The sequence below is a fragment of the Apodemus sylvaticus genome, chromosome 23, assembly GCF_947179515.1.
Source record: "Apodemus sylvaticus chromosome 23, mApoSyl1.1, whole genome shotgun sequence".
In the NCBI taxonomy this organism is placed as follows: Eukaryota; Metazoa; Chordata; class Mammalia; order Rodentia; family Muridae; genus Apodemus; species Apodemus sylvaticus.
The window spans coordinates 52,128,656-52,143,679 of NC_067494.1; the positions used below are offsets into that span (position 1 = coordinate 52,128,656).

A 15,024-nucleotide genomic window follows, 5' to 3' on the forward strand; every position below is an offset into this window, starting at 1 on the left:
GAATGTTGTTTACAGATGGGCCTGGACAGTCATGCAACCACACAGGGGCCAGAACATCTTCCTGGCCCTATAGCAGGGCTGGCCTGTACTCAGAGAGCCACAGATATCCATCTACCTATTTGGTTATTTTAGTTTCCTGACAGAGAATAGGTAAATGTCTTTTCTTGTGTGTGATCGCCACCTTCTGGATGTTTCCTGTTCCTGCCTGATAGAGAAGAACTGAAGTTTTCTTGTGTTTTGTGTTTGTTGTTGTCTCTTAAAGGCACCTTTCTGACTTGCATTTAACATGGGACAGGCACCTTCAACCCTACTAGAGTTGCTGCTCAGTCATTTTAAGGATGTTAAAAAAAAAGGGGAGGAAATTTCTCTGTCATTATTTACGAACAAGTTTCTGCATGTCAGAATGGCCTACTTTCAACCCAGGCTGCTGCCCAGAGGGATCCTGACTGTGGGATTGGTCTAAGGGATTGAGAAAGTCATTTTCTAACTCACATTTGTCCACCCTGTCCAAGTAACTTATGTGGTGGTCAGGCAAGATCTCCTAGAGGACCCACCCTCTTGGCTTAAACTATTTCTCCCCAGACAACAGGAATTTTTTGCCTTTGATTTTCCTACCCCCACCTTATTCAGTTCCACAGGTGGAGCTGCCAGACAGCCCTCCAACAGGCTGACCCACTGTGGGGCAGAGGTGGGTGGGGGTGGGGGACCTGCTGCAGGGACACTTGGATTGTAGCCTGAGCCTGAGTCTGGTGTCCTGCTGCTTGGTGATCAAGGAAACCAACCTCATCACAATTGGCCCTTTGCCCCTGCTGACCTTTATGCCTGAAGAACTCAGACCTCACCCTTTTCAGAAATTAATCTGTTAGAATCAGTCCTGTTCACCCACAAATTCACTTGGGATGCCTGCTAGCAGCTTTTTCAGGTTCTGTTCACCACAAAAGAGGGAGAAAATCTAGACAGTGGCCAGGAAGCTATTTCTTGGCTTTGTAGAGGAACCCACCAATGACCAGAAGCTGTTGAGGCTGCTTTCCCTTTCCCAGTCAATTGGCTCTCTAACACTATTGTGCTAATGTGTATGTGATTTCTTTTTCATAATCCTTTTGAGAATTCCGAGTTTTCTCACACAACAAATAGCTTTGGAATGAACTTTTCTGTTATAAGTTGTTAGGGATTTTTGTATCAGTCATATTGAATTTATGTTGCAAATTGAAGAAATCCAACATCTTTAAAAAAAAAAAAAAAGAAAGACACCATTTTAATGGTGTTGCTTGCAGTTGTATAAATGGGTAAAGGGTGTTCTCCATAATCATTCAGTTAGCAAACTATGGAAAGTGTGTAAAACTGAAACTCATGTGAACTACTGTACAGGGCCATAGAAAGGGCAAATTCATGTAGACTTTAGTGACACAGAATACATTGCTAGGGTCGCATGAACGATAGCATAGCACTAACTATAGTTCATAGCACTAAGCACCTTAATAAAGAACATGGAAAGTTCTCATACTAACAATTAAAAATAATTCCACTTACTGTCTCCATAAACATAAGATCAGATCTGTTCATCTAGAGAACCTTCACTAATACTTCTGTGGAGTTTTTTATTTTTTCTGCCTTCCCACCGAGGAAGATGTGCCAGCTAACAGTATTAGTGCTCTACATTGTTTGTCCTGTTTGCTGCTTTTCTTCCAGGGTTGTCTCGTGTCTACCAGGTGAGAAGTAGCTGTAATTTACCTGAACCTGGCCAGCATGAAGCCACAAAAATAAAACTCCTGTTTCTTAAAATCTCTCTTTAATTGGTAGTATTCTGGCACCCTTCCTCTTGTGGGACAGACAGATTACACTGCAAGCTATCTACCCAGATTCCAGGAGGAAAGAGGGGAAGTACCTGGTGAGGGCTGTGATGGGAGCTCAGGAAATCACTGCAATCAGGACCAGGTGAGCACGCGGGCGGGGCTGACAATGGCCAGAGCAAGAGTCTGAACACTGAATAGTAGAGTGAATGGGTCCTCAAGGGGCTAGTTGTGAATATGGATGCGTAGGATTCCAGTGGTACTGAAATCCATTTCTCTGAACTTCCAGTAAGGATCTAGCCAGCTACCTGAAGGCTGGGCGGGAACCTCTCTGTTGTGTTCCTAATGGAGTTACTCATGTCACTCAAGGCTCATGGCCATTCAGGATCTCCAGGCGAACCGGCCAGTCAGAAGAGGAGGCGGGTTCTTCCGGGTTCGGAGAGGTGGTTCCACCTGGCAGCTGAGCAAGTTTCAGTGGTTCACTGTGCGGTGTTTGGAGTCCTGCTGCTGGATGCTGTGAGACTGGTTCAAGCAAGCCCGAAGTTGCAAGATGGTGAGCACAGGATCACTGCCTACCACGGGAAGGAGCAGGGGGCTGGGCAGTGGGAGTTGGTGTGGTGGGTTTTTCACTGGCTGGTATGAACCAGCGGCCAGATGTTACCTCTTGTGAAGTCCCCTGTCAGGTAGCTGTTGAAAAACTTTATTCTGGAGGCTGCATCTGTGTAGAGCACTTGAAACAGTGTCTTGTGTGCAGAAACATCTTGGGAAGATGCCTAACGGGGAGAGTCCTACTTTTCACAAGTTCTGCCGGTTTTTTGTCAGCTTCTCTTTCTCTTCTGTTTTCTCTGCAGAGATTTGTCTGTAATCTGCTTGTTTGCTATTTAAGAAATCTCTCTGTCCATGTTCTTCTTTTTTGCTTCTCTCTCTCTCTCTCTCTCTCTCTCTCTCTCTCTCCCTGTGTGTGTGTTTATTCTCCAAGGATTTGTCTTTTTGTTCTAAATATTTATCTAGGAAGTTCATCACCAGCAGAATACTGGTACAGTTTTTTACCAGGATAACCAGGGCTACATGGAGAAACCCTGTACGGAAAAAAAACAAAAAACAAAGGAAATAATTCATATTGAATTGTTATTTTTGCATAGTTGAGAAATTATGTATTTTTACACTCGTGTATTCAGAGTTATTTCCCTTAAGTGCTGTCCTGATGGTACCAGTGTTTACCATTTTGCAGAGACAGCCACACCTTTAATTCCTGGACTTCAGCTGTGTTTAATTAACTTGGAGTGAAGGACATTCCTCGAAGGAGTGTGAAATATGTAAATTATTATGCAAGCAAGAGTTTTTCCTGGCCCAGCCCTCAACACTCTGGAAAGCTCAAGCCAGGGCTTTGTCCCAGGTGCAGAAACTGTGTCACTCCATGTCATCAGGGCCAAGCCAGGCTTGATGCTCCCTTACAGAAGTTACTTCCAGATGTTTGCTTCCTTTTGTTGCAGATTTTCATACTTCTCATGGCCATGTGGCTCTCTGTCCTCTTCCTCTAGACACCTGATCCTGAACCTTTCTGTTGTTCTCCTGTTGTCTGCTCTCCCACCTAGTTCCTTCCCTCCATCTGCCAATTATGACTACTTTATTCTGCATAGTGAGATCTAAGCATCCTGGCTTGTGTATTAAGTCTTCTTTAGCTTCTTTGTGTCTGGCGTATAACATGTATCCTCTATTATGTGACTAAAATTCACTTATAAATGAATACATATCATGCATATCCTTTTGGGACTGGGTCACCACACTAAGGATGATAATTTCAAGATGCATCCATTTGCCGCAAAATTAATGATGTCTTTTTCTTTTTTTTGGACTTGGGTTTTTCCGAGACACGTTTCTTTGTGTAGCCCTGGCTGTCCTTGAACTCACTCTGTAGACCAGGCTGGCGTTGAACTCAGAAATCCGCCTGCCTCTGCCTCCCAAAGGGCTGCGACTAAAGGTGTGTACCACCAACACCAGGCGATGTCTTTGTTTTTAATAGCTGAATAGTATTCCATTGGTTAGTTGTACCCCATTTTCAGCATCTACACTTTATTTGAGGAACATCTAGGTTGTTCCAGTTTCTGACTGTTGGGAATAAATCTTCTATGAACATAGCTCAGCTAATGTCTTTGGGGAACCAGACAGGCCTTGTTTCTCTAATATATTCTACAAGTTCTTCTCTTGGCATTTAGCATTTAGGTTGTGATTCATTTGGGGTTATTTTTATCTAAGGTGTAATAGGTATCTCATGTGTTGGGTGAATGAAAGCAAAATTCTTTCACTATTTCTCCATTTTATTTTTTTATTTATTTTTTTTTTTAATTTTTTTTTTATTTGATATAATTTATTTACATTTCAAATGATTTCCCCTTTTCTAGCCCCCCCCCCCACTCCCCGAAAGTCCCGTAAGCCCCCTTCTCTTCCCCTGTCCTCCCTCCCACCCCTTCTGTGGGGCAGAGGTGGGTGGGCAGTGTAGTGTGGGGTGGGGGACCTGCTGCAGGGACACTTGGATTGTAGCCTGAGCCTGAGTCTGGTGTCCTGCTGGTTGGTGATCAAGGAAACCAACCTCATCACAATTGACCCTTTGCCCCTGCTGACCTTTATACCTGAAGAACTCAGACCTCACCCTTTTCAGAAATTAATCTGTTAGAATCAGTCCTGTTCACCCACAAGCTCACTTGGGATGCCTGCTAGCAGCTTTTTCAGGTTCTGTTCACCACAAAAGAGGGAGAAAATCCAGACAGTGGCCAGGAAGCTCTTTCTTGGCTTTGTAGGGGAACCCACCAATGACCAGAAGCTGTTGAGGCTGCTTTCCCTTTCCCACCCAAATGGCTTTCTAACACTGTTGTGCTAATGTGTATGTGATTTTTTTTTTTCATATTCCTTTTGAGAATTCCGAGTTTTCTCACACAGCAAATAGCTTTGGAATGAACTTTTCTGTTATAAGTTGTTAGGGATTTTTGTATCAGTCATATTGAATTTATGTTGCAAATTGAAGAAATCCAACATCTTAAAAAAAAAAAAAAGAAAGACACCATTTTAATGGTGTTGCTTGCAGTTGTATAAATGGGTAAAGGGTGTTCTCCATAATCATTCAGTTAGCAAACTATGGAAAGTGTGTAAAACTGAAACTCATGTGAACTACTGTACAGGGCCATAGAAAGGGCACATTTTTGTAGACTTTAGTGACACAGTATACATTGTTAGGGTCACATGAACGATAGCATAGCACTAACTATAGTTCATAGTACTAAGTGCCTTCATAAAGAACTTGGAAAGTTCTCATACTAACAATTAAAAATAATTCCACTTACTGTCTCCATAAACATAAGATCAGATCTGTTCATCTACAGAACCTTCACTAATACTTCTGTGGAGTTTTTTATTTTTTCTGCCTTCCCACCGAGGAAGATGTGCCAGCCAACCACATTAGTGCTCTACATTGTTTGTCATGTTTGCTGCTTTTCTTCCAGGGTTGTCTCCTGTCTACCAGGTGAGAAGTAGCTGTAATTTACCTGAACCTGGCCAGCATGAAGCCACAAAAATAAAACTCCTGTTTCTTAAAATCTCTCTTTAATTGGTAATATTCTGGCACCCTTCCTCTTGTGGGGCAGACAGATTACACTGCAAGCTATCTACCCAGATTCCAGGAGGAAAGAGGGGAAGTACCTGGTGAGCGCTGTGATGGGAGCTCAGGAAATCACTGAAATCAGGACCAGGTGAGCACGCGGGCGGGGCTGACAATGGACAGAAGAAGAGTCTGAACACTGAATAGTAGAGTGAATGGGTCCTCATGGGGCTAGTTGTGAATACTCTTGCGTAGGATTCCAGTGGTACTGAAATCCATTTCTCTGAACTTCCAGTAAGGATCTAGCCAGCTACCTGAAGGCTGGGCGGGAACCTCTCTGTTGTGTTCCTAATGGAGTTACTCATGTCACTCAAGGCTCATGGCCATTCAGGATCTCCAGGCGAACCTGCCAGTCAGAAGAGGAGGCGGGTTTTTCCGGGTTTGGAGAGGTGGTTCCACCTGGCAGCTGAGCAAGTTTCAGTGGTTCACTGTGTGGTTTTCGGAGTGCTGCTGCTGGATGCTGTCAGACTCGTTCAAGCAAGCCCGAAGTTGCAAGATGGTGAGCACAGGATCACTGCCTTCCACGGGAAGGAGCAGGGGACTGGCCAGTGGGAGTTGGTGTGGTGGGTTTTTCACTGGCTGGTATGAACCAGCGGCCAGATGTTACCTCTTGTGAAGTCCCCTGTCAGGTAGCTGTTGAAAAACTTTACTCTGGAGGCTGCATCTGTGTAGAGCACTTGGAACAGTGTCTTGTGTGCAGAAACATCTTGGGAAGATGCCTAACAGGGAGAGTCCTAGTTTTTACAAGTTCTGCCGGATTTTTGTCAGCTTCTCCTTCTCTTCTGTTTTCTCTGCAGAGATTTGTCCGTAATTCTGCTTGTTTGCTATTTTAAGAGACCTCTCTTCCCATGTTCCTCTTTTTTGCTTCTCTCTCTCTCTCTCTCCTCTCTGTCTTTCTCTGTCTCTGTCTCTGTCTCTCTCTCTCTCCCTCCTCCGCCCCCCCCCCCGCCCCCCCCCCCCCCCCGTGTGTGTGTTTATTCTCCAAGGATTTCTCTTTTTGTTCTAAATATTTATCTAGGAAGTTCATCACCAGCAGAATACTGGTACAGTTTTTTATTTTGCCTATCAGTCTAGTGATGTACGCCAGGTTTTCCTTCTGTTTATCTCATGAATCAGCATCGCCTGACTCCAAGCCTTTGGTTCTTGGGAGACTGGAGGCACATTCTTTCTTAACTTGGGAAAATCACTCTAAGATCTATCTGGCTTTCTTAAGCACAGATGATAGGCTAGCTGGACCCTGCCCTGAAGTTACTGTTTCCACGAGGCCTGGGGGTAACCTTGCTCTGTCCTTGGTTGACTGTGAAGTCAGAAATCTCTCTGTGATCCTCCACCTAAACAGACAAACAAACAAATAGCTGGGTGGTATCCCCTTAGATCACCACTTCCTGCCTCTCTTTATCTCCTTCATTAGTAATTTCCTAACAACTTCCTCACAGTGCAGTTCCTTTAGTCCTTCAGGTTTGTCCAGACACTCATATAATTCCTATTGAACCCGGTGGCGGCGGTGGTGCACGCCTTTAATCCCAGCACTTGGGAGGCAGAGGCAGGCAGATTTCTCAGACCAGTCTGCTTTGTAGAGTGCATTCCAGGACAACCAGGGCTACACAGAGAAACCCTGTCCAGAAAAAACCAAAAACAAAAGAAATAATTCATATTGAATCATTATTTTTGCATAGTTTAGAAATTATGTATTTTTACACTCGTGTATTCAGAGCTATTTCCCTTAAGTGCTGTCCTGATGGTCCCAGTGTTTACCATTTTGCAGAGACAGCCACACCTTTAATTCCTGGACTCCTGCTGCATTTAATTATCTTGGAGTGAAGGACATTCCTTGAAGGAATGAGAAATATGTAAATTATTATGCAAGCAAGCAGTTTGCCTCGCCCAGCCCAGCCCTCAACGCTCTGGAAAGCTCAAACCAGGGCTTTGTCCCAGGTGCAGAAACTGTGTCACTCCATGTCATCAGGGCCAAGCCAGGCTTGATGCTCCATTACAGAAGTTACTTCCAGATGTTTGCTTCCTTTTGTTGCAGATTTTCATACTTCTCATGGCCATGTGGCTCTCTGTCCTCTCCCTCTAGACACCTGATCCTGAACCTTTCTGTTGTTCTCCTGTTGTCTGCTCTCCCACCTACTTCCTTCCCTCCATTTGCCAGTTATGACTACTTTATTCTGCATAGTAAGTGAGATTTAAGCATCCTCACTTGTGTATTAAGTCTTCTTTAGCTTCTTTGTGTCTGGCGTATAACATGTATCCTCTATTATGAGACTAAAAGTCACTTATCAGTGAATACATATCATGCATATCCTTTTGGGACTGGGTCACCACACTCAGGATGATAATTTCAAGATGCATCCATTTGCCTGCAAAATTAATGATGTCTTTTTCTTTTTTTTTGGATTTGGGTTTTTCCGAGACCTGGCTGTCCTTGAACTCACTCTGTAGACCAGGCTGGCCTTGAACTCAGAAATCTGCCTGCCTCTGCCTCCCAAAGTGCTGGGATTAAAGGCGTGTGCCACCAATGCCAGGCGACGTCTTTGTTTTTAATAGCTGAATTGTATTCCATTGGTTAGGTGTACCCCATTTTCAGCATCTACACTTTATTTGGGGAACATCTAGGTTGTTCCAGTTTCTGACTATTGGGAATAAATCTGCTATGAGCATAGCGCAGCTAATGTCTTTGGGGAATATTGGAGCATCTTTTGAGTGTATGCTTGGTGGTTGGGCTATAGCTGGGTCCTGAATGATGTGTTTATAAAAGATAAAGAGGTAAGGGATAAGATCTATGGGGGCGTGGTGAGGTATGGGAGAAGAGGACGCGCCAGCTGTCCCGTGCTGAGGCATCCCTTCCCCCTCAGGGACCAGTGACATGAAGGTATAGTATAGACTAGAGTTAATTCAGGGCAGGGGCAGGGGAGGTAAGAGGGTAGTAAGGCAGAGAGAGGGAGAGAGTAGAGAAGCAGAGGCCTGCCATGGTCATGAGCACCTGGAGAGATGGGGATGGGTAGGGAATGGGGAGGGGAGAGCAAGAGCAGGAGAGAAGCAAGGGAGAGAGGGGGGAGGGGCAGTCAAACCCTTTTATAGTGGGCCAGGCCTATGGCTGTTGCCAGGTAACTGATGGGAGGAGCATAACTGGCTGTTGCCAGGTAACTGATGGGAGGAGCATAACTGGCTGTTGCCAGGTAACGGATGGGAGGAGCATAACTGGCTGTTGCCAGGTAACTGATGGGAGGAGCATAACTGGCTGTTGCCAGGTAACGGATGGGAGGAGCATAACTGGCTGTTGCCAGGTAACTGATGGGAGGAGCATAACTGGCTGTTGCCAGGTTAGACAATGCTAACAATGAAGTAGAACTATTCTGTTTTCTGAAAAAGTGCCCAATTGATTTCCAAGGTGCTTCTACAAGTTTGCACTCCCACCAACAATGCAGGTGCTGAGTATGAATCCATTTTCATAGTTCTCCGTGTAGATATCCAGTTAGTCCAGTACCATTGTTGAAGATGTTCTCATTTTTCCACTGCTTGATTTTCTTTCTTTATCAAAAATCAAGTGTACATAGATATGCGGGTTGACTTCTGTGTATTTGAGTCAATTCCATTGGTCCACATATTTGTTTCTGTACCACTATTAGGCATTTTTGATCACTATTGCTTTACAGTATAGCTTGAGTTCACAGATGGTGATTCCTATTGATGTTCTTTATTTTTGTTCGTTTGTTTTGTTTTTTTCCGTTTTGTTTTGTTTTGTTTTGTTTTTTGAGACAGGGTTTCTCTGTGTAGCCCTGGCTGTCCTGGAACTCACTCTGATGACCAGGCTGGCCTCGAACTCAGAAATCCACCTGCCTCTGCTTCCCAAATGCTGGGATTAAAAGTGTGCACCACCCCTGCCTGACTCTATTGACATTCTTTTGTTGATTAGGATTGCTTTGAGTGTTCTGGGTTTTTATCCCTATATAATGGAGAATTTCTCTTTCAAGGTGTATAAAAAATGTGTTTGACTTTTGATGGTGTTAAAATTAACCTGTAGATCGCTTTTGGTAACATGTCCAGTTTTACTATGTCAATCCTACCTATCCAGTGCTTGACTGTGAGTATCTAAGCCTGTCTCACTCAGCTCCTGGTGAGCCTCTCAGAGAACACTCATGCTAAGCTGCTGTCTGCAGGCATAACATAGCAGCACTAATATTGTCAGGGCCTGGTGACCACCCAGGGCATGGATCCCAAGTTGTGCTGGTCCCTCGTCAGGTTTTTGTTCATATTCTGCTCCAATTTTGTCACCTCATTAGTTTTAGATAGGAACAATTTTGAGTGGAAAATGTTGAATGTGAGGACCTCCACTGGCGCCTTTCTATGTACTGGAAGTTGTCTCTTCAGGTTCCATATTCCCTCTCTTGAACATTTAGCTAATGTTACCCACATTGGATCCTGAGAGTCTCCCTCATGCTGGGTCTCTGGGATTTTCTATATGTTCCCCATCCCCCACCCAGCAGCTGCTTATTTCCAATCATACTATTTGCACTCTGGGCTTCTCTCCTGTTTCTCCCATACCTGATCTTTTCCCTTTTTCCTTTTCCTCTATCCTGTCCCACAGAACTCAGTCCTTGTGCATTCCATGTCTGTTTTGTTCCTCCTTCTAGGTGGTATTGAATCTTAGAACATCCTTCTTGTTTAACTTCTTGTGTTCTGTGGGGTGTATCATGGGTGTTGTGTACTTTTTGGCTAATATCTACTTATCAGTGAGTGCATACCTTATATGTCTTTTGGGTCTCTGTTACCTTACTCAGAATAATATTTTCTAAGTCCATTCTTTTGCCTGCAAACTTCATGATGTCTTTGTTTTCAACAGCTGAATAGTATTCTGCTGTGTGAATCTGTTCTTACGTTAAAGGACAATTTGTTTGCTTCCAATTTTTGGTTATTACTAATAAGGCTGCTATGAACATAGTGGAGCAGGTATCCTCGTGAAAATGTGGAGCATATACGGGATAGATGCCCAGAAACAGTATAGTTGGGTCTACAGATAGAACTAATTCCAATTTTCTAGATTATCCTCCTGATTGATTTTCAGATGTTTATAACAGTTTGCAAAACCACCAGGTATGGAGAAGTGTACCCTTCACTTCCCATCCTTGTCAGCATGTGCTGTCCACTGATTTTTTTGACTTTAGCCATTCTGATTGGAGTAAAACATGGACTCTCAGGGATGTTTTGATTTACATTTCCCTAATCAGTGGTGACGGAATACATTTCTTTAAGTTCTTCTTGGGCATTCCAGATGCCTCTGTTGAGAATTCTCTATTATCTCTGGACCCCAGCTTTTAAGTCAGTTTTTTGTAGTCTAAGTTCTTGATTTCTCCATATGATTTGGGGATTAGCCCTCTATCCCATGTCAGGCCAGTGGACATCTTGTTCCCAATCTGTATGTTGCCGTTTTGTTCTGTTCACAGTTTAATGAGGTCTCATCTATCACATACTCAGCTTGCAGCCTGAGCTACAAGAGTTCTCTGCTAGAATTTTTGAGGGAGCTTATGTGTACTACCTTGTATCCTCAAATACAGATACTTTGATTTCTTTTCCAATTTGCATCCCCTTGATCTTTAGTTGTCTTACTGCTGTGGCTAGAACTTCATTTATTGTACCAATAGATTGGCAGTGAGTAGAGGGTGGGCAACCTTGTCTTGTTTCTGAAATTGGTGGAATTGCTTTCAATATCTCTCCATTTTGTTAGATGTTGGCGATTGAATTGGTGTATATTTGCTCTAATACTTTTAATATGAAGGGGTTTTGTATATTGTCAAAGGCTTTTTAAAATTCTAGTGAGATGATCCTATGATTTGTCTTTAAAAATTATTTATATGGTATATTAAATTGATAGTTTTTCTTATATTAAACCATCCCTGTATTCCTGAGATGATTCCTAGTTGATCATCATGCATGGTGATTTAAATGTGTTCCAGGAATCAGTTTGTGAGTATTTTATTATTTTGATTCCATGTGCATAACAAGATCTGATGTGCTCTTTCTTTGTTGAGTTTTTCTTTGATTTATGTTTCAAGGTATAGAATGAGGTATGTTGGTATTGACTCTCAATTCAAAATCTGGTGTAATGCTGCACTGAAATCATCTGACTTCCTTTTTTTTGTGGGCAGAAAGGTGAAAGGAAAATGGGTATGTCCCTGGAATGGCAGGTTGCTCAGTGCAGTTTGGCTTGGCCCACAGGGCTCAGAGAGCACAACAGATGAAGTAATATGTCCACTTTCTGTGTACACTCAGCCATTTTATCACTTCTGTTTTTCTTTCTTCTTTTTTCTATTTTTGGAAACAAGGTCTCTAAATAAGATGGATGTTCAGTGGGACAAAGAGCACCCCAGAGGCTTCCATAATTTAACACTTTGAAAAGCACAGAGCAGCATGGGGTGGGGTTTGGGCTGGTGGGGATGTCCCCGCCCTGCCCTCTCATCCAGGGTACTGTGACCCTGGGCTGTTGTGGGCCAAGTCTGAACAGTCACATGCTGGCGCAGGGATGTGGTTAACACTGATGTTTCAGAGAACAGGTCATTGTACTTCGCAGTTGGTGGAGGACAGGGCCAAGGCCACACAGGCCAGGACATCCCTGAGGATGGACCAGCCTAGGGGACCCCCCACTATTGTGCAGGGTGGGAGCTTGGAGAAATTCTTCTATCATGATTAGTCTTGTTAATACAATGATCCTTGAGGTCAGCAGGGAGGGTTATGGCTAGGATATTGGGGACATGGGACATCCATATTTCACATCACAGTGCAATTAGGTGAGCTGCCTGTTTTTGAGGAGATGCCTTCTACCACTTGACTTGTTGGGTGACCTAGACCAACTTGCTTCCCCTGCCTGGGCCTCAGTCTCCTCATTTGTCACTGCCTTGCCTGGTCATGCCAAGGTGTAGATGAGGCCCTCTTGTCAGGCAGTGGTGATACAATCCTACAGGAACAGTAACATGGTCTTGTGTTCCTGAGAGAGCATCTTACACAGGAGAGGCTCCAGCAGTGAGACTTCATAGATTTGAGGGCACAGTGCTTACCAGCACCTTGACTTGGTCTAATTGGCTGCAGTAGGCAGGCCCCATTAGCTTGTCTTTACTGCTATTGCCCCCACTGCCACCGAGGCTGATGTCCCCAAGGCTGTGGTAGTGCTTGTCTTCCTTCTCAGTCACCTGGTCCAACTGCCTCCACAGGGTCAGTGTGACAAAGTGGCCAATGCTGAATGGTATGCTAGGCTCCATTGCTACACTAGGCCCACCAGCCTTGCCCCCAGCAGCTGGTGTAGAGGCTGTTGGAACGTGAACAGAGAGTAGTGCTATGAGCCTGTATCTGTCTCTCCAGCCAGAGAACTACGAGAAGTTGGTGGGGTGGCAGAGGTGTGCCTGGAAGGGTGGGGGTATGGGCCAGAGACAGATGAGGGAAGGACACATCTTCTGTGAGGTCCACACTCAGAACTGTGTGTTATGGCCAGCTGAGCCAAAAGCAGTGTATGATGGAGCCAGCCTTGGGCAGTGGGGACACTGGGGTTCCTATGTCTGACCTAGTGATCTCAGGCTCCTCCTCTTTACCACTAGGATCTCCATCACCCCTGACTGATGCTGCCTCCTCTGAGCAGGTGGTATAGGGATGAACGGTTACTGGGTTGACTCATGACTTGTGTCCATGGTCTGGAACTACCACATGACCCTCCGTGAAGGACCACACAGTGACCAAGTCATCTTCCTCTCCAGTCACCACATAGCAGCCATCAGGGCTCCAGCCCAGGCACAGCAGACCCCCAAAATAGCTCTTGATGAGCCCACACAGAAGCATGCTGTCAAAGTACTAGACATGCAGGCAGCCGTCCTGGCTGAGGCAGGCTAGGTGTCAGCCATCAGGTGAGAACGAAAGGTGAGCACATGTTTAGTGTCCTCAATGAGAAGGAGCAGGAGGGAGCTGAAATGGGAGTCATTTCAAGGGCTGGGTGCAAACCAACATCTGGGTGCATCTGACTGAAGTCCTTGTGGTACTAGCCATTCCCAGGAGGCAGTGTTGGCATCTGAATATCTTAACTGTGGATATTCCTCTGCACAAAACCTTTGTGAAAGAAGCCTTTGACAAAATCCAGCATCCCTTTATTTTAAAAAGTATTGGAGAGATCAGGGATACAGGGCATATTCCTAAACAAAACCAAAGCATTATACAGCAAGCTCATAGACATCATCAAGGTAAATGGAGAAAAACAATTTGATTCTGAAATACTTAAGGTTTCTGTGAATTATCGTGCTTACAGTTAATTAATTCTGCAATTGTTTGTGAGGAAATCCTACTTCCATAAGTTTTATGCATATTTTCATGAAGATTGTATTAGAATAATACATTACATTACGAGCTTCAAACAAAGAATTATTAAAAGATTTTTTATCCCTTTACAAAGAAAAAAAAAAAACAAAAAAAGCAGTAATCAAAAGTGTGGCACACATATGTAGCCACAATATGAATTATAATGAAATTTATTAAATCTCAAGATGTAAAGTTGTCTCTAATTTTTTGCTCAATCTTCTCTGTGATTCTATATGTCTAAACATATTTGAACAAGTCATTTCTACAAATTTTATCAACTTGGAATAACTGCTGGGTATATCATCAATTCACAGTATAACCATTCGATTTCTTGAATTTTATTGCAATCTAGTTCTTGATAATTTATGATCATTTCATAATATAACATTTACAATTTCAGACATTTTTTCTGTATTCATTAATTTGGGAAGTCTGTTGGTATTAATGTGTGCCTCTTATCCCCCATATCACAAGAACCACAATATTAGACTCCTGATACTTTGGACAATAGTAAACACAAACTTGACCAAGTTCCTATGTGCCCCATCTATAATACTGGCTAACAGGAAACTTCCTATTGGTAAATGTGAAATTATAAACATGTTGATAAGCATGGACTGCAAAAACCTTGCATGGGCTGTAAAATCATTGCTATGGTAACTTGTACCTTCAATTCTGTTCCATTATAATTCGGTGATAGTTTGATGGTTCAAATTGAAATATTACTGCATTCATAAATTATTTTCAAGTAATTCTATTAAAATGTATCATTATTATTATTGCTCATTTATTTTATATATGTGACTACACTGTAGCTGTCTTCAGACACACCAGAAGAGTGTATCAGATCCCCTTACAGATGGTTGTGAGTCACCGTTTGGTTACTGGGAATTGAACTCAGGACGTCTGGAAGAGCAGTCAGTACTCTTAACTGCTGAGCCATCTCTCAAGCCCGTAGTAATTTTTTTCTTTTTTTTTTATTTTTATTATTTGATGTAATTTTTTATTTACATTTCAAATGATTTCCCCTTTTCTAGCCCCCCACTCCCCGAAAGTCCCGTAAGCCCCCTTCTCTCCCCCTGTCCTCCCACCCACCCCTTCCCACTTCCCCGTTCTGGTTTTGCTGAATACTGCTTCACTGAGTCTTTCCAGAACAAGGGGCCACTCCTCCTTTCTTCTTGTACCTCATTTGATGTGTGGATTATGTTTTGGGTATTCCAGTTTTCTAGGTTAATATCCACTTAT

At 43.4% G+C, this 15,024-nt stretch overlaps 2 pseudogenes; one reads left to right on the forward strand and one right to left on the reverse strand.

Moving 5' to 3' along the window:
* The first annotated feature begins 5,717 nt into the window (after positions 1 to 5,717).
* LOC127673654 (zinc finger protein 431-like) overlaps positions 5,718 to 15,024 on the forward strand; it is a 47,388-nt pseudogene continuing 38,081 nt past the window's right edge.
* Positions 12,211 to 13,338, reverse strand: LOC127673665 (dystrophia myotonica WD repeat-containing protein-like; annotated as a pseudogene).